This window comes from Carlito syrichta, unplaced genomic scaffold, assembly GCF_000164805.1.
Source record: "Carlito syrichta isolate Samal-C Ts95f unplaced genomic scaffold, Tarsius_syrichta-2.0.1 Scaffold303263, whole genome shotgun sequence".
In the NCBI taxonomy this organism is placed as follows: Eukaryota; Metazoa; Chordata; class Mammalia; order Primates; family Tarsiidae; genus Carlito; species Carlito syrichta.
Window position 1 is genome coordinate 1,006,963 of NW_007247359.1, and position 18,789 is coordinate 1,025,751.

At 40.2% G+C, this 18,789-nt stretch overlaps 1 pseudogene; it reads left to right on the forward strand.

The window, feature by feature from the left end:
• LOC103260603 overlaps positions 1 to 18,258 on the forward strand; it is a 32,957-nt pseudogene extending 14,699 nt beyond the window's left edge.
• The last annotated feature ends 531 nt before the right edge of the window (positions 18,259 to 18,789 follow it).

An 18,789-nucleotide genomic window follows, 5' to 3' on the forward strand; every position in this document is an offset into this window, starting at 1 on the left:
CTTTTACACATTTATTTTATACCCTGAGACTTTGCCAAAGTCCTTTATCAGTGCAAGGAGGCTTATGACAGATTTTCTGGGGTTTTTGAGGTATAGAATCATGTCATCTTCAAAGAGGGATAACTTGACTTCCTCTTTTCCCATTTGGATACTTGATCTTCTTCTTTTGTCTGATTGCTCTAGCTAGGACTTCCAAAACTATGTTGAAAAGGAGGAGTGAGAGTGCGCCTCCTTGTCTTGTTCCAGTTTTCAGGGGAAATGGTTCCAATTTCTCTCTGTTTAGTAGTACGCTGACTGTGAGTTTCTCATAGATGACTCTTACTATTTTGAGGTATGTTCTATCTATGCTTAGATGTTCAAGGGTTTTTATCAAGAAGGGGTGTTAGATTTTATCAAAAACTATTTCCACATCTAGTGATATAATCATGTGGTTTTGTTTTTACATCTTTGATGTATTTAATTAAATTTACGGTGTTGCAAATGTTGAATCAGTCCTGCATCGCAGGGATGAAGCCTACTTGGTCATGGTGGGTGATTTTTGAGATGTGTTGTTGAATCCAGTTTGCTAGGATCTTGTTGAGAATTATAGCATCTATGTTCATCAAAGACATTGGCCTGTAGTTCTCTTTCTTTGTTGAATCTTTGCCTGGTTTGTGTATCAATGTGATGTTAGCTTCAAAAAATTATTTGGGGAGAGTTCCATCTTTCTCAGTTGCCTGGATTACTTTCAATAGAATTGGTATCAGTTCCTCGTATGTTTTATAGAATTCTGCTGGAAAGCCATCTGGTCCAGGACTTTTATTTTTAGGTAGTTTTCTTATGACATAGACAATTTTCTGGATTTTTATTGGTCTATTTAGGGTCTCGATTTCTTCTTGTTTCAACCTGGGGAGGTTATGTGATATCAGAAAGTCCTCCATTTCCATTAGGTTTTCAAGTTTGTTTCCATATAAGTGTACATAGTAGCCTGTGATAATCTTTTGTATTTCTTAAGGGTCAGTTGTGACTTGATCTTTTGCATTTCTGATTGTATTTATTTGGGTTTTTTCTCTTTTTCTTGGTCAGTCCAGCTAGGGGTCCATCAATCTTGTTTGTCCTTTCAAAGAACCAGTTTTTTGTTCCATTTATTTATTTATTTATTGTATTACATTTTTGTCTTCTATGTCCCAAATTTGGGCTTTTACTTTGGTGGTCTGGATTCTTCCGCTGAAGTTAGGACTTTGGTGGTCATGCATTTCTAGATTTCTTAGGTGATTTGTTATTCTTTTAACTTGTGATCTTTCCATTTTCTTCATGTGTGTTCACAGAGATATAAATTCCCCACTTAGTATCAATTTCATGGCATCCCAGAGGTTTTGGCAAGATGCGTCCTCATTTTCATTTGTTACCAGGCATCTTTTAATCTGTGTTTTGATTTCCTTGTTGACCCAGAAGTTGTTTAGTTTCATGCTATTTAGTGTCCATGTGTTTGTGGTTTGGGGGGAACTTTGTTGGTGTTGATATTTATTTTTATCCACTGTGTTCTGAGAAGGTGCATGGCAGTATTTCAGTCTTGTGAAATTTGTTTATGCTTAATTTATGGCTGAGGATGTGGTAGATCTTAGAGTATGTTCCATGTGGTGATGAGTAGAATGTATATTCTGTGGTTGCTGGGTGGAGCATTCTGTAGGTATCAAGAGTTTGGTCAAGAGTCACATTGAGGTTCTGTATCTCCTTGTTGATTTTTTGTCTTGATGATCTGTTTAGATTTGTGAGTGGGGTATTTAAGTCCCCAGCTATGATAGTGTTAGGGTCAATATCTTTTTTAAGTTTACCTAGAAGTTGCTTTATGAAAGTTGGTGCTCCTATGTTGGGTGCATATATGTTTAGGATGGATATTTCTTGTTGATGGATTGAATATTTTTTCATTATGTAGTGATCTTCCATATCTTTTTAAATTTTTGATAGCTTAAAGGGTATTTTGTCTGATATTAAGGTTGTGACATCTGCTTTCTTTTGTGTTCTGATCACCTGAAATTTTGTTTTTCATCCTCTTACTTTGAGTCTGTGAGTGTCCTTTCTGGTGAGATGAGTCTCTTGGAGACAATATATTGTTTCCTCATGATATTTTACCCATTTTGCCATTCTATGTCTTTTCAGTGGTGCATTTAATCCTTCACATTCAGGCTAATTATTGAGATGTGTGAGCTTATCCCTGTCATGAGGTTCTTATAGAGTTTGTTGTTGTTACTGCTGTTTGTTTATTTGTTTGTTGTCTTTCTTTTGACTTTTGGGTTGATTCATGTATGATTTCAATCTTGTTCCTGTATTCTTGTGAAGGATGTTGTTGTTCTTTTTTTCCTTTCTTCTTTGTTTAATACTTTCTTAAGTGTTTCTTGTACAGCTGGTCTGGAGGCAGCATAAACTCTCAGGGATTGAAGGTCTGGGAAGGATTTTAATTCTTCATCACTAATGAAGCTTAGCCTAGCTGGGTAGGTAATTCTTGGCTGAAATTGTTTATCTTTGAGAACTTTGAAGATTAGGCTCTAAGTTCTCTTAGCCTGAAGTGTTTCTGTAGATAAGTCTGCTGCTATTCTAATTGTTCTTCCCCGGTATGTAGTCTGACTTTTCTCTTGCTGTCTTTAGGATTTTTTCTATTATACCTACTTTGTGTAGGCAAATTACTATGTGTCTAGGAGTAGGTCCTCTCATTTGTTGTCTTGCAGGGGTTCTCTGAATCTCTTGTATTTGAATGTTCACATTGCTGATGAGATGAGGGAAGTTTTCTTGGATAATTTCATGGAATGCTTGTTCCAGGGTGGTCTCTGCCTCTCTATCTACCTGAAAAATTCTAATTAATCTTAGGTTCAGCCTCTTGAAATAATTGCTCATCTCTTGGAGGTTTTGTTCTGTCTTTTTAAGTTTCTTTTCTGTTTTTAACAGTTTGGGCTAGTTCCATATTTTGATCCTCAAGCTCTGAGATTCTTCTGCTTGATTAATCTGCTTTTCATGCTTATCAATTCGTTATTTATTTCACTCATTGTATTCTTTTTTATTTTTTGAGTTGAAGTCTCACTCCATCACCCAGGCTGGAGTACAGTGGCATGAGCATGCACGCCACCCCAGCACCAACCTTCTTGACTCTGGAGAACTTTCTGCCTCAGCCTTCCAAGTAGACAGAACTACAGGTGTGTGTTATGATGCCTGGCTAACTTTTTGTATGTATTGTAGAGATGAAGTCTCACCAAGTTGCCCAGGCTGGTCATTCACTGTATTCTTTATTGCTGCTATCTTGGTTATCAACTCTCTTATTCTTTCCTCTTGTGTCTCCTCATTTCTATTTAGTCTCTCTATTAATATCTTGATTTCTGGATTTGTGGTTTGAGACCAGTCATTCCGGGGCTCTTCATTGTTTGTGTTCTGAAGTCTGTATTCTCAGTGGTTGACCTCCCAGGGGTCTGTGTGAGACACATATTCTTTCTTTGTTTTTTCTTCATTTGTGTAGATTTTCCTCCCCCCTCCTTTTTACACCTCTTCTTTAATTATGCTGTTCAGGGAGGGGGGATTGCTTTTACTTATATTTGCCTAATCTCCTATTCTTCCTTATGTAGATCCTCTGACTTTGCTCAATTCTGAAGCTGGACTGTAGATGGGAGTCTGTACATTTTGCAGTTTTGAGATTTAATTGAGGAGGGAACTGTGATTCAGAAACTATCCTCAGATCCCTGTACCCACTGACAGGTGTGTGGACCCCCTGGAACCCACTTCCCACTGTCTTACAATCTGTCCATGCAGTGAGGGTGTAGGTTTGCCCCCGAAAGCAAAATGAGGTAAGAAAAAGGAAAAGAATGGAAAAAGGAAGGAGGAGGAGGAGAGGAAGGTGGAGAGAGAGAGAGAGAGAAGAGGGAAAACTGACAAGTGTACCAACTAACAAATGAAACAAACAAAGACAGAAAAGTTTTTTTTAAAAAAACATACAATCATACAAGCACACAAATCAACAAAATCCCCCTTATTGATGTACTCTCCCTCAAAAATACCCATACACAAACAGAACGTCTTTAAAAAAGCATTAAAATAACAGAAACAAAGTAACTATGAAAACATAATAAAAAACAGAGAGAAGAGGAAAAAAACTAAAACAAACAAACAAACAAAAAATAACAACAACAACAAAAACCAAGCAAAACAGACAAACCAAAAAACAAAACTTGCTCTGAGGTCATTCCTGGAACTCCAACTTCCTTTCAGCTCTGGCCTCCAGTCCCTCCCCTCTGCTCTCAGTTCAGGCTGATAGGGCTGCTCTCAGCTGGGTCAGATGCCCCATGGACTACTGTGGAAGGAGGGTGAATCAGATCTGGACACACCTGACTTGCTGCTGCTGCTGTCAAGTCTACCACTTAGATCTGGTGTGTCTGTACCTGTTCCAGCATGGGGGAGGGGTGTCAGTCTCTCTGAGTTTGATGAGGAGATGAGTAGGTCCCAGTTTGGAGGCTGGGCAGAGCTAGGCAGGGCATTGTAGGTCTCTGCCTGGTCCTGGGACAGAGAAAATGGCACCAGTTGGCATTTTCTCACTAGTGGTGTGGCTCCTTTCCAGGTTTCCCCTGCCCTCTCCATGGATCCTGGGGCTTGTGCTGCTCTGCTGTCACAGGTGATGGTGTGGGGCAGGCACCAGGTGGTGAGGATCAGCAGCTTTCCACTGCCTCTTCTCAGGAGAGCCCAAAGAATAGCAGATGATCCTGCGCACCAGGGGCTCCAATCTCAGGGCAGTGAGGGGTTGCAGTCACCTCCAGAAGAAAACTCCAAGTGCATGAACGCGAGTCTCCCATCAGGCAGACTTTGACTCACCCACCGGCACACATCCACTCATGCAGAGAATCTTTATGGATACTCACTTTTGCAGAGACTCTCACAGTCCAACCTGTTCCATCTCCATCTTGCCAGAAATCTCAATATTTTTCATATATGTTATGAGTTCCTTAAAATTACTGAAGGCTTGTCGGGACAGAAGATGGACTTCTCTTTTGCCTACTTTTTAATGGGGCTGTTTGTTCCTTCTTCCATCCATTTTCAAAGTTAATATTGTAGCATCTTCTAATCTCTCTGACCCTGTCCTCCTCCTTGTGATGACACTGAGTCTACTCAGGTAATTCAGTACAACTTTCTATCTCAAGATTCTTAACTGAATCATTTCTTCAAAGTCCCTTCTGCCAGGTAAAGTGAAGTATTCACAGGTTTCAAGGATTAGGACACAATCACCTTTGGGGAACCATACTCTGCCTGCCACACTTATTCACTCACACATCTAGTAGTGGTGAAGCCAGTATTGAAACCCAGTTCCATCTGATCCCAGAGTCTACTCTTAAACATGGTAGCATTTCACTTCTCACAACAAGCACACAAGCAGAATTTAAATAGTCTGAGTGACTATTTCATGATTGTGGGCAGGGACCATCAAAAGCATTGGTCACAGAAAAGTAAGCAGACTAACAAAGTACTGCTCAATACAGTATTCAAAGGCTCATGAGAATGCTTTGTTATAAAGAATGCTTAACCATCATGGGACTTTACTTTCATGACCAATTGAAAAAGTGAATTATTTAGGCATTCAACACTAAAATGAAGCTTCACACAGATTAGCTATAAAGTCACATTTGGAGACAACTGAATTAAAGAGTATTTTGGAAAAAGAAAGAAAGGAGACAAATAAGGACACTTTAATGCCAAAGTTATGGCTATTGTTCTTAACAGAATACCCCCAAAATCTCAAGGATCAGTTTTCAAACTTGACCGGCTCCAAGAAGCCACATGGATTAAGTGGGGTTTGAAGGATTTGGAAAATAAAGCTGGGAATTCCCCAACTTGTGACAGAAAAGAAGGATTTATTTGTGTGGGTAAAAGGGGTTTAAAACAGAACTCTGAAAAACCACAAATAAAATCGCCCAAGGAAAATGAAAGCAACAAACAAAAATTCCATATGAACACACTTAACATTCTCACTTAATAGTCTTTTCACTAATTTCTCAGTTAGTCAAGTTTCAAGACAACTTTTAAACAAATGATCATGGAAATAGCCCATTTGAAGAGCTTGCAACAGAGCACAGTAGGCAAGAATGCACCGTTCACAAAGTAGATTCAACAACAACAACAACAAAAAAACTTGATTTGATTTTTTCAGTAGCTTGATTTCTACTTTTCTACTGCCATTTTGTCTATACTGCAGAATTTGGGGTTGTTGATTCACAGATGTGATCAGCTCCAAAATATTACTTTTCTCCTTATTTTGTAAGCAGGAAGACCAAGCAAAAAAGAAAAAGAAACTTCATCTGCCTTCACTTCCTCAGGAAAAACTGTCTAATAATAGACAGCCGTGGTTCTCAAGTGGGGATATTTGCACCCCAGTGGACATTTGGCAATGTCTAGAGACATTTTTGGTTGTCATCAGGAGGTAGGCAGGCACTACTGGCTTCTAGTGGTAGAGGGGACACTGCATCCTACCATGCAGTGTAACCCTCATAACAAAGAACCATGCAGTACCATGCACTGCACCCTATCATGCAGGGTAGCCCCCATAACAAAGAATTATTCAGTTCATGGCAATAGTGATGATATTGAGAAAAACTGATATGTAATATAGAAGAAAAAAACAGGACTCTGGAAGTAGATATCATGTGTTCATATCCTGGCTTCACTATGAACTAGTTGATTACCTTGATGTTTCTTTACCTTCATTTCCTTATATCTATGGTAGATAACAAATGCACCTACCTTTTTGGGCTCTTGTGGAGATCAGCTTAATTAAGTACAGCCTGACACATAAGAGGTATATCACAAATGATGCACATATTGTTAAATATATTATCCTAGAATACTAACCTTACTGACTCAAAAATATTTGCTTACTTGTCTAAGTCCCTCAACTTCCTCACTAAGTTTTGAGCATCCTAAAAGCAACACTGAATCTTAATTATCTGTGTCACCTCAGCACCGATCACACAGCCTAAATATACTTAGAACAAATTAGAAGCCAAAGTTTCAACTGTTGCCATAATCGCTGGTGATTGCCCATATCTGCTCAGCCTTTGACACTTGGGGCACTGTGGTCTGATGTTCTTTTTGTGGAGGACTTTCTTTGACCTCCAAGTCCACCCCATACACAGCACAGCAGGCCTTAAGTACCAGGGAATCAATCTCCCAGGAAGCATCCTTCAACCAGTAATTGATGAAAACAGGTGTATAAACACCTTGGCTCCCTCATCCCTTGGATGCATCACTCTGAGGCTCTTGTTCTACACTATCTTTTAAGCTTCCCCAGCAGGTGTAAGCTCCAGTTGCCCAGGGCGATACCTTGCTTGATACACGTGACCTTTTGGTTGTCTTCCCATCTTTGTCTCACTTTTGTACCCTCCATCAGAGGTTTTTGGCTTCGCCTCCCACATCACCCACTATACCCTGATCCTGGTCTCCGAGTTGGCTCCTGGGGAAACTGCAACTAGCACAGCACTCCAAGAGTAGAATGGACCGAGTTTTCTGGGAAGATGATATCCCTGATTTAATTCTTGCTTATGGATGGGAGGCAAGACATCGCCCTCTAAGAGTACTTGTACTCAGGCTTCTCCTCTTCTCATTTCTCATCTCTTGGGAAGCACGTCCCTGTTCACATGATGGCAAGAGCTGAGATGGGAAGTTGAAGAAAGAAAATTCATTCTCGGAGTGATGAAATAAATAATTTGTCTCTGGTATTAAATGAAACTTGAGGTAATCTTCCGAGCAGAGCTTGGGGGCACCTGTGACTTTTAAATGGAACTACTCTGTTTCTAAGGAAATACATACTTTAAAAAATTACGCTTGAGGCTAAAAGCTTCCAACAATAAATCTCCCTGAGGCGCACTCCTCTAGGGACAAATATACCGGGAAATCTTCAAAGAGCGTTCTTGGTTTATCACTTGGTGTCTCTTTCCCACTGAGGAAGGAAGTCATTTTGTTTCCATTGAGAAATCAGGTCCATTCATACCTCTTTGAAGGTTCAACTATTTTTGAGCTACCCTCACCCCCACCCCTTAAAAACCACAGATCATTTCATCCTGAAAATAATCTTTTGAGAGTTGAAAGCAAACAGGATATTAGAAATCAGCACTATTTGTCTTGACCTGAAGAAAAAAAATAAATCAACAAATAACAAGAACTCATCTTGCTGTGTAATTAAAATATAACCTCAAATATGTCCCCTTATCCATCATGAAAAACTGTGCAATAATATTACTAAGAATGTATTGAGCATTTACGATGTGTCTTAGTCTGTTTTCTGATGCTTACAACAGAATACCTGAAACATAGTAATTTATAAAGAAAATAAATTTATTTCTTACCAGTATGTAAGCTGAGAAGTCCAAGGTCAAAGGGGGTACATCTGGTGAGAACCTTCTTGCTGGTAGAGACTCTCTGAAGGGTCCTGAGGTAGTACACGACATGATATGGTGAGGCAGTTGAGGGTATAAAGCCACCAGTTCCACTCCCATGATAAACCATTAATCCCTTATGAATGGGATAAGGGCAGAGCCCTCATTACCCAGTCACCTCTTAAAGGCTCACCTCTCAATACTGTCATATTGAGGATTCAGTTTCAACATGAGTTTTGGAGGGAACATTCAAAACATTGAACTGTGTACAAGGTATTTAAATGTATTGCCTCACTTAAAAACTTCCATAAGATAAGTAACATGTCCATTTTACAGATGAAGAGTTTGAGAGGCAAAGCTCAAAAAACCGACCAAAGTCATGTCATGTAGCTCATGAATAATAGAGCTGATATTTTTAACCCAGGAGAGTATGACTTCAGAAGTCTATGCTCAGTGATTAACTTATGCAAAACTTGAGTACAATTTAACTAATAAACATCATCTGAATAAAGCTGATCATCATTCCACTAGATATCAGGCTTGGAGACAAGGAACATATAAAAATTGACAGTCATCAGAGGGAAAAATCCAATGAATAGGGAATCATTGTTGCAGATTGCTAGTGAAGCCTTCCATCTAAGATTCTGTAATCATCATAAACTTTATTTCTTATATGTATGTCAAATGTGCATGCAATGATAACACAGTTGCTGAAGAATCAAATTCATAGAAAAATAAAAGTTAAAGCCAGAAGTAATTTAATTATCAGAGAAAGGAAACTTGGAGATGAATTTACCCTCACTAAAGAAAGTGAGGAAAAGAGACCCATGTCCCACTACACTGAAACCAGTACAAATATAAAACCTCCCAGCTTCCTCAGAAGTGAATGTGTTAAACTCTCCTCACATTCCTTGTCTGCCTCACACTCTTGAGCCTGGTGTCAGACTGCCCTGGCTCAACTCTGAGCTCCAACACTCGATAGCTTTAAGGATATGAGAAATTCCCTCATCTTTTGTGAGCCTCTGTTTTCTCCCTAGAATATGGTCAGGGATACCTTCCTCAAAGAGTTTTGTGAAGATTAAGTGAGGAATGCATGCAAAAAGTGTGATGTGGGGAAGATGGCAGCTGAGTCAGTCAAACTATACAAGTCCCTATGTGAATGAGTGAGTGTATGGCAAATTTTGTGCAGGTGCTGGTGAGTGAGTGGGCATGTGAGTGGCTGACTGAGTGAGAGCTAGGGAGCTTACAGCCAGGGAGAGCCCTGGTGCAGCGGCTGGTGCCACAGCTGCTGGGCTTGGAACCTAGTGATTCCCAGGATGCCAAGGCCGAGCACCATTTTTTTTTTAAATCAGCAAAACCCTTTCTGGGAAGAAAATGTTGGGAGGGATTGACTAAGTGGGGCTCATGAGCTAGTGGCCAGGACCCTGGTACAACAGCTGGTACCAAGATTTTCTGCTTGGTCCCTGACTCTTCCCAGGTCATAGAAGCTGAGTGCCATTTTTTTAATGGACAAAAGCTTTCCTGTGAAGAAGCAGCAGGGAGTGACTGCCCCAGGCTCTGCCTCACCACTGCAGCAGAAGAGACTGCTGGCCCCAGGCTTTGCCTCACCACTTCGGCGCCTGACTGTGCACTGGCAGCAGGAGCTATGGAGGGAGTCCACAGGCAGAGTCTCATGGAAGAGGAGAAGAGGGACACCCCACCACCATCTTGAAGGTGGGGCAGGAAAGTGCGCTGACTTGCTAACCATGGAGCAACAGACCAAATCTCTGTGACTGGCAGATCACCTACTCAGGGGTTGATCGTGACCCAGAGGGAATATTCTGAAACCACAAGCTTCAGAGGGACCTGATGAGTGCTGAGTCCCAGGTGCCCCACCCCCAACCCTGATCCAGACACAGGACAAGGGTGCAACCAGAAAAGAACAAGGAAGAACTCCAAAGAGATCAGTGATGAGTCCAGGGCTGACCCAAACACCCTCCTCCCCAGCAATCCTCTGAACATCAGACCTACACAGCTGGGCCAGATTGAGAGGGACAAACCCAGGTGGAGCCTGGATATCAGTCCCAGTAGGAGAATTCCACTTCAGGATAGGCCTGGCTGGGGCATCCCCTGAGAGTACATATCTGAAGAAGAGACAATCCCACACCTCCCCACTGGAGATCTCCCTGACCATACAAGAGTGTGAGGGGAGGACTGAAGCCCCACCTACCTCCACTGCCCCTCCTCCTTCCCTGCTCCGGACACTGGGAAGAGAATGGAAGAGGTGGCAGCTCTGCAGAAGAGACCAGATTAGAGGAACAATTATGGAGCTTGCCACAACAGGGCAGGCTTTTTTTAATTTTTTTAATTTTTAAAAAAAAATTTCCTGTTTGTTAGTTCATCTATTTTTAAAATATTTTTTCTTTGTGTATGAATGTGTATGTGAGGGTTTGATCTGCATCCCCCCAATTTTTTTCTTTTTCTCTTTCTTTTTCTATTTCTTTCTTCTTTTGTTTGTTGTTTTCTGTTTATGTGTATATGTGAATAATTGAGTGTTCATCTTTCAATTTTGTTGCTGTTGTTGGTCTATTTTTGCTCTTTTGTTCTTCTGGTTTTTTATATTTATTTTTTCTAGTTTAAGGTGTGTGTCAATATATGTGGGAGGGTTCAATCTGAATTACTTTTTTCCCCCATTCTTTCTGTTTTTCTTCTTCATTCACTTTGGGCTAAGCGTGTGTATGTGTTCAATCTTCTTTTTTTGTTGTTGTCATTGACTGTTTTGTTTAACTTTGTTGTTATTCCAGTTTGTTTTGGGGAGTGTGTGTATGTCTGTGTGTGTGTGTTCAATTGTTTTTTGCATTGATTTCTGCTTTGTATCATCATATAGAGTGAGGTGGGGAGTGGGTCTCAGGGAACACATACCACAATGAGAGAACATTGCAACTTGCAAGTAGTTTCTGAATCCTAGCAGCCCATCCTCGACTTTATTTGACTTTAAAAACTACAAGAGACAACAAAGCTTCCCACCCATCATCTTATTTCAAAATAGAAAAAATCCAGAGCCCAGATCAGGAAAGAATAGAGGGCTGAGCGAACATCAGAAGGGAGAGCCTCTCTCACTGACAATGAATAACAGAACTAAAGAGAAAAACAAGAGATCTGTCACAAATGAGGCAGAAACAAAGGAAGACCACAGGCAATTTTAAGTTTAACAAAGAGAAAACTCAGCCAGGCTCGGTGGCTCAGCCTGTAATCCCGCGCCTTTGGGAGGCTGAGGTGAGTGGATTGCCTGAGCCTGTGGGTTCGAGACCCACCTGGGCAGCGAGACCTCATCTCTACAATAAATCAAAAAATCAGCCGGGCGTGGTAGCGCATGACTATAATTCCAGCTACTTGGAAGGCTGAGGTGGAAGGATCGCTGGAGCCCAGCAGGTCGAGGCTGCAGTGGCCGGGAGCAGCCACTGCACTCCAGTCTGGGCGACAGAGTGAGACTCCAACTCAAAAAAAAAAAAACAGAGAAAACTCCTGAAAAATTAGACCTTGGTGCCCAAACAATGGAAGTAACCAACAACTGGTGCCAGATTCCCTGGGATTAGGGAATGGATGGAAAGAGTGAATAAGACTCAAGAAAGACAAGATGCAAAACTGAAAGAACTTATAACAGAGATTTTGGCAATAAAAATTTCATCCAGGAAATAAATAGCAAGATGACAAGCATGGAGAGCAGAATTAATCTAGCTGAAGAAAGAATCTCAGAACTTGAAGACCAGAAAATGGAATTAACTCGATCTGTAAAAAACATAGAAAGAAGACACAGAAAGAAAGAACAAAGCCTACAAGAGATGTGTGATTATATCAAGAGGCCGAACCTATGCCTGATTGGTATCCCAGAAGAAGAAAGAGAAATGGAGAACAACTTAGAGCAAGTATTCCAGGAGGTAATCCAAGAAAAATTTCCCCATCTCCTCAGAAATGTGACCAGTCAAGCACAAGAGATACAGAGAACCCCCACAAGACATCAGATGAGAAGACCAACCCCTAGACACATAGTAATTCACCTACACAAAGTAGGCACAAAAGAAAAAATACTAAAGGCAGCAAGAGAGAAAGGTCAGACTACCTACCAGGGAAAACCAATCAAATAGCAGTAGACCCACTGACAGAAACACTACGAGCTACAAGGAACTGAAGTCCAATATTCAAAGTCCTTAAAGATAAACAATTTCTTACCCAGTCAAGCTCAGCTTCATCAGTGATGGAGAATTAAAATCCTTCCCAGACATCCAATCCCTAAGAGATTTTGCAGCTTTCAGACTAGCTCTACGAGAGCTACTAAAAAACTATTAAGCACAGAAGCAAAAAAAAGAATGATCACACACTTCCCAAGAAAACAACAGGCACAGAATCAACAGAGAATACAGTATAACAAGAAACTGGAAAACACTCATATACATCAACCCCAAAACTGAAAGAAAACAAACAAATAAAGAAAAAACTTTATAAGAACCTCATGACAGGGATAAACAATCACATTTCAATAATCAACCTGAATATGAATGGACTAAATGCACCACTGAAAAGACACAGAATGGCACACTGGATAAGAAACCATGACCCAATTATCTGCTGCATCCAGGACTCATATCAACACAATGGAAGTACACAGACTCAAAGCTAAAGGATGGAAAATGAGTTTCCAGGCAAATGGATCACTAAAGAAGGCAAGAGTCATGATCTTAATATCAGACAAAACAACCTTTAAGCTATCAAACATTTAAAAAGATGCAAATGGACACTACATAATGGTAAAAACCTCAATCCATCAACAAGAAATATCCATCCTAAAGATATATGCTCCCAACACAGAAGCACCAGTATATATAAAGCAACTGCTATGTAAACTAAAAAAAGATATTGACTCTAAAACTATTATAGCATGGGACCTGAATACCCTACTAACAGCCCTAGATAGATCATCAAGGCCAAAAATCAACAAGGATCCAGAACCTAAACTTGACATTCAACCAAATGGACTTAATAGATATCTACAGATCATTCTACCCAACAACCACAGAATATACTTTCTACTTATCACTACATGGAACGTACTTCAAGATTGATCACAATCTTGACCATAAATCAAGAATAAACAAATTCCATAAGGTTGAAATATTGCCATGCACTTTCTCATACCACAGTGTAATAAAAATAAATATCACACCAACAAAATTTCCCCAAAGCCTGTAAAGACATGGACACTAAACAGCATGACTCTGACCAATTACTGGGTCAACACTGAAATCAAACAGAAATTAAAAGATTCCTGGAAACAAATGAAAATGAAGAAACATCTTACCAAAACCTCTGAAATGTCATGAAAACAGTTCTAAGAGGAGAATTTATATCTCTATGGGCACACACCAAGAAAATGGAAAGATCACAAGTTGAGAGCCTAACCAATCACCTAAGGGAGCCGGAAAGAAAAGACCACCAAAACCCCAACATTAGCAGAAGAATCCAAATCACCAAAATAAGAGCCCAAATATGGGACACAGAAGACAAAAATATCATAGAAAACATCAGAAAACAAAAGGCTGATTCTTTGAAAGAATTAACAAGATTGATAGACCCCTTCCCTAGCCAGAATGACCAAGAAAAAGAGAGAGAAAGCCCAAATAAACACAATCAGAAATACAAAAGATCAAATCACAACGGACCCCAAAGAAATATAAAATATTATCAGAGGTTACTACGTACACCTACATGGAAACAAAGTTGATAACCTAAATGAAATGAAGGACTTTCTGACATCACACAACCTTCTCAGGTTGAAACAAGAAGACATTAAGACACTAAATAGACCAATAAAAACCCAGGAAATTGACTCTGTCATAAGAAAACTACCTACAAAAAAAAGTCCTTGACCGGATGACTTTCCAGCATAATTCCACAAAATGTACAAAGAGGACTGATACCAATCCTGTTGAAAGTATTCCAGGCAATTGAGAAAGATGGAATTCTCCTCAAATCATTTTATGAAGCTAACATCACACTGATACCCAAACCAGGTATAGATCCAATAAAAAAAGAGAACTACAGACCAATATCCTTTCGGAACATAGACACCAAATTTCTCAACAAGATTCTAGCAAATTGGATCCAAAAACACATCTCAAAAATCATCCACCATGACCAAGTACACTTCATTCCCAGGATGCAGGGCTGGTTCAACATTCACAAGACCATAAATGTAATTAAAAACATCAACAGATGTGAAAATAAGAACCACATGGTTGTATCATTAGATGCAGAAAAAGCTTTTGAAAGAATCCAGCATCCCTTCTTGATAAAAACCCTAAAACACCTAGGTATAGAAGGAACATACTTCAAAATAGTTAGTGCCATTTATGATAAACTCACAGCTAACATACTGCTAAATGGACAGAAACTAGAAACATTTCCCCTGAAAACTAGAGCAAGGCAACCCTGCCCACTTTTACCCCTCTTGTTCAACATTGTGTTGGAAGTCCTCGCTAGGACAATTAGACAAGAGAAGGAAATCAGGGGTATCCAAATAGGAAAAGAGGAAGTCAAATTATCCCTCTTTACTGATGATGTGATCCTATACCTTGAAAATCCCAAAGAATCTGTCAAAAACCTGCTTGCACTTTGGCAAAGTTTCAGGGTACAAAATAAATGTGCAAAAGACAGTTGCATTCCTATACACCAACAAGCAGGCAGAGACCCAAATAAAAAGCACAATCCCATTCACAGTAGCCACAAAAAAATTGAAATACCTCGGCATATTCCTAACCAGAGAAGTGAAAGACCTTTACAATGAAAACTACAAAACACTGCTCATAGAAATCCAAGAGGACACAAACAAATGGAAAAATATCCATGCTCACGAATAGGAAGAATCAATATTGTTTAAAAGTCCATCCTACCAAAGACAATCCACAGGTTCAACACAATACCCATTAAGTTACTAGCATTATTCTTCTCAGACCTGGAAATGACAATACAGAAATTTATCTGGAAACATAAATGACCACGAATAGCCAAAACAATCCTTAGTAAAAGAAACAAAGCAGGAGGTATCACACTTCCAGACTTCAAACTTTACTATAAGTCTACAGTAATCAAAACCGCCTATTATTGGTACAAGAACAGGCATGGCGACCAATGGAACAAGATAGAGATTCCAGAAGCAAAGACTAAATTTCTCAACCAACTCCTCTTTGACAAAGCCTCCAACAACAACCATTGGGGAGAGAAGAACTTATTGAGTAAATGATGCTGAGAAAACTGGCTGCTCACATACAGAAGATTGAAACAGGATCCCTACCTATCACCATACACAAAAATTAACTCTAAATAGACCAAAGACCTAAATGTAAAACCTCAAACTATAAAAATCTTAGAGAATGCAGGAGATACACTTATGGAAATTGGAACTGGTAACCAATATCTTTAAAGTTAGGGTTATTCTTATTAAGATATAAATAATATCTTATTATTAAAGTTAGTGCTAGTGCTAGGGTTAGGGTTAGGGTTAGGGTGGGACCTCATCAAACTGATAAGCTTCTGCAAAACAAAAGGAACCATCAAGAGAGCAGGGAGACAGCCCACAAAATGGGAAAAAATATTTGCCAACTGAATATCTGACAAAGGCCTAACATCTAGGACTCAAACTCGCTGAAAAGAAAAAACAAACAGCTCCATTAGAAAGTGGGTAAAAGACATGAATAGATACTTCTCAAAAGAAGATATATGGGCAGCCAATGGACACATGAAAAAGTGCTCAGCTTCACTAATCATCAGAGAAATGCAAAACAAAACCACATTGAGATACCACCTAACCCTGGTAAGAATGGCCATCATTAATAAAACAAACAAAAACAGATGCTGGCAAAGACACAGAGAGAAAGGAATGCTTCTACACTGCTGGTGGGAATGCAAACTAGTGCAGCTTCTTTGAAAGACAGTGTGGTGATTTCTGATAGAACTAGAAATTCACCCTCCATATGACCCAGCAATTCCCCTTTTGGAAATATACCCGGAGGAACTCAAATTATTCTACAAAAAAGATACCTGTACACATATGTTTGTTGCTGCTCTATTCACAATAACAAAAACATGGAACCAACCACGCTACCCTTCAAAACTGGCCTGGATTTTAAAAAAAAGTGGTACATATACACAATGGAATATTATACAGCCAGATAAAAGGACAAACATATGGATTTCACAGCAACTTGGATGGATATAGATTCAATCATACTCTGATCTATCACAGAAACAAAGAACAAAGTACCATATGTTCTTTTTCATAAGCAGATCTTGAACAATTATAATACTATAAGAAAGGAATTGGCAGAGTGGGAAACTGTCAGAGTAGGGGGGTGGGATTGGCTGTTGAGGGAAACTGCCAGGGGTGAGAGGGGCACACTTCATCAACAAGGGTACCCGCACAATCAACATTTGTATACCTAACCCTGAATTATACCCCACTTCTTTATAATACAATTTAAAAATTAATTAATTAATTTTTAAAACTGTGATGTGGTGACCAGTATATTACTAGCACTTGATAAATATCCATGATATCCTTTTGCCCTCACCTGACCCTGGGAGTGCTGGGCAAGTGACACAAACAGCTCTGGCCTTAAGAACTATCTAGCTGCCTTTGTCTTTGTCTTTTCTTACAGTCCATAGCAATGGAGAAAACTTGATTAGGTGAATTGACCTCTGTATTGAGTTCAGGGGGTGGGAGGAGACTCTTGCGCTGGTGATACAACCATCTACAGGACCCAAGGTTAGGGGAGGGCCTGCTTTCATTCCCAGTCCTTCTGGGGATGGGATCTTAGAGAATGAGGGGCCTAGAGAATGATCCAGTTGTGGGTACACAGATTCTTATGGTGCTTTGTGTTCCACTGAGCAGAAAGAAAATGCTTATAATCAGGAGAAGGCATGTACAGGTGGGTATTAGGGAGCCTGATGGGTGGCCTAGAACATGGACTCTTTCTTCAGAAGTTCATAAAAATATTCCCTATTGACAGAAGATGCTTTAAAGAAATTATTTCCTGAGTGATTCCCAGGTCCCAGCAAAGGGATCAAGTCTCCAGAGCCCTGAAGACAAGGAGTAACACACCAAAATATGGATTCATTTTCCATTTCACCTTCACTGGCCAAGCAGCTGCCAAGAACAAAGGTTACATCTCCCAATACCTGGCAAAGAAATGCAGTATTGCCTCATGAATCGACTGCTTCTCTGAGGTGCCTATGAGTGTATTGGGGGAAAACCTTTGAAAACAAGGAGCGGCTGTCCTTCTATGAGACTGGGGAGATTCCACAAAAGAATCTGGATGTCCTGAAGGAAGCAATGGTTCAGGCAGAGGAAGCTGCTGCTAGATTACTAGGAAACTGGAGAAACAGGAGAAGAAATGCTTGAAGAAGGAAAAGAAACAACTGGCTGTGCTTGCCCTTGCATCTCCAGAAAACAGCAGTAGTACTCCACAGGAATGTGAGGAGATTGCTGAAAAACCCCAAAAGAAGAAAAAGCAAAAGCCCCAGGAGGCTTCTCAAGAGAATGGAATGGAAGACCCATCTATCTCTTTCTCCAAACACAAGAAAAAGAAATCTTTTTCCAAGGGGGAATTGGTTAATAATGATCTTGAAGACACCAATGGCAACACAAGACTTCCCAAGAGGAAGAAATCCTCACCCAAGGAGGAAATAGCTAGTGATCCTGAAGAGGCAGGCAACAGGAATGTCTCCAAGAAAAAGAGGAAATTCTCTTCCAAGGAAGAGCCAGTCAGCAGTGAACCAGAAGAGGCTGCTACCAGCAAGAGAGCTCCAAGAAGAAGAAAAATTCCACAAACAACCCCAGGAAGATTAAAATGAACATTCCCTTGGAGGGGGGCTTACCATAGGGTGACAATTTCTCATTCCATGTCCTGCGCCCCAATAAAAAACAAAATTCAGAAAAGAAGAAAAAAAAAAGTTATTCCTAGTCCTCATCATAAGTCAATCAAATGGTGCCATTAATCCCCATTCTACAGATTGGGTTGATCTCAAGGTTCATTGACCACAGTGTCCTACCTGGGAAGAGTTGGATTTAGAATATAGATACAGACATCCTGGTTCTGAACCCTATAATCTTTTCACTCTCCCCTCTGTGTCTTTCATGAGTGATTAGTGTTTCTATAGATACCTGAAAACAGTGGGTTGTAGACTCAGAGATGTGCTGTTCAGCTCAGATCTCCCTCCAGGGAAGGCCTTGCTGCCCAGCTGAGGGTGTATGGTCAAGAGCATACAACACTCCTGTACACTCTTGAATGCAGGAACTGCCAACTGGGCCCAGGTTACATCCTCAGACAGCTCCCATAATGGCAGAGTGAGGCAGGGGCATAAAGGTCCAGCCATCTCT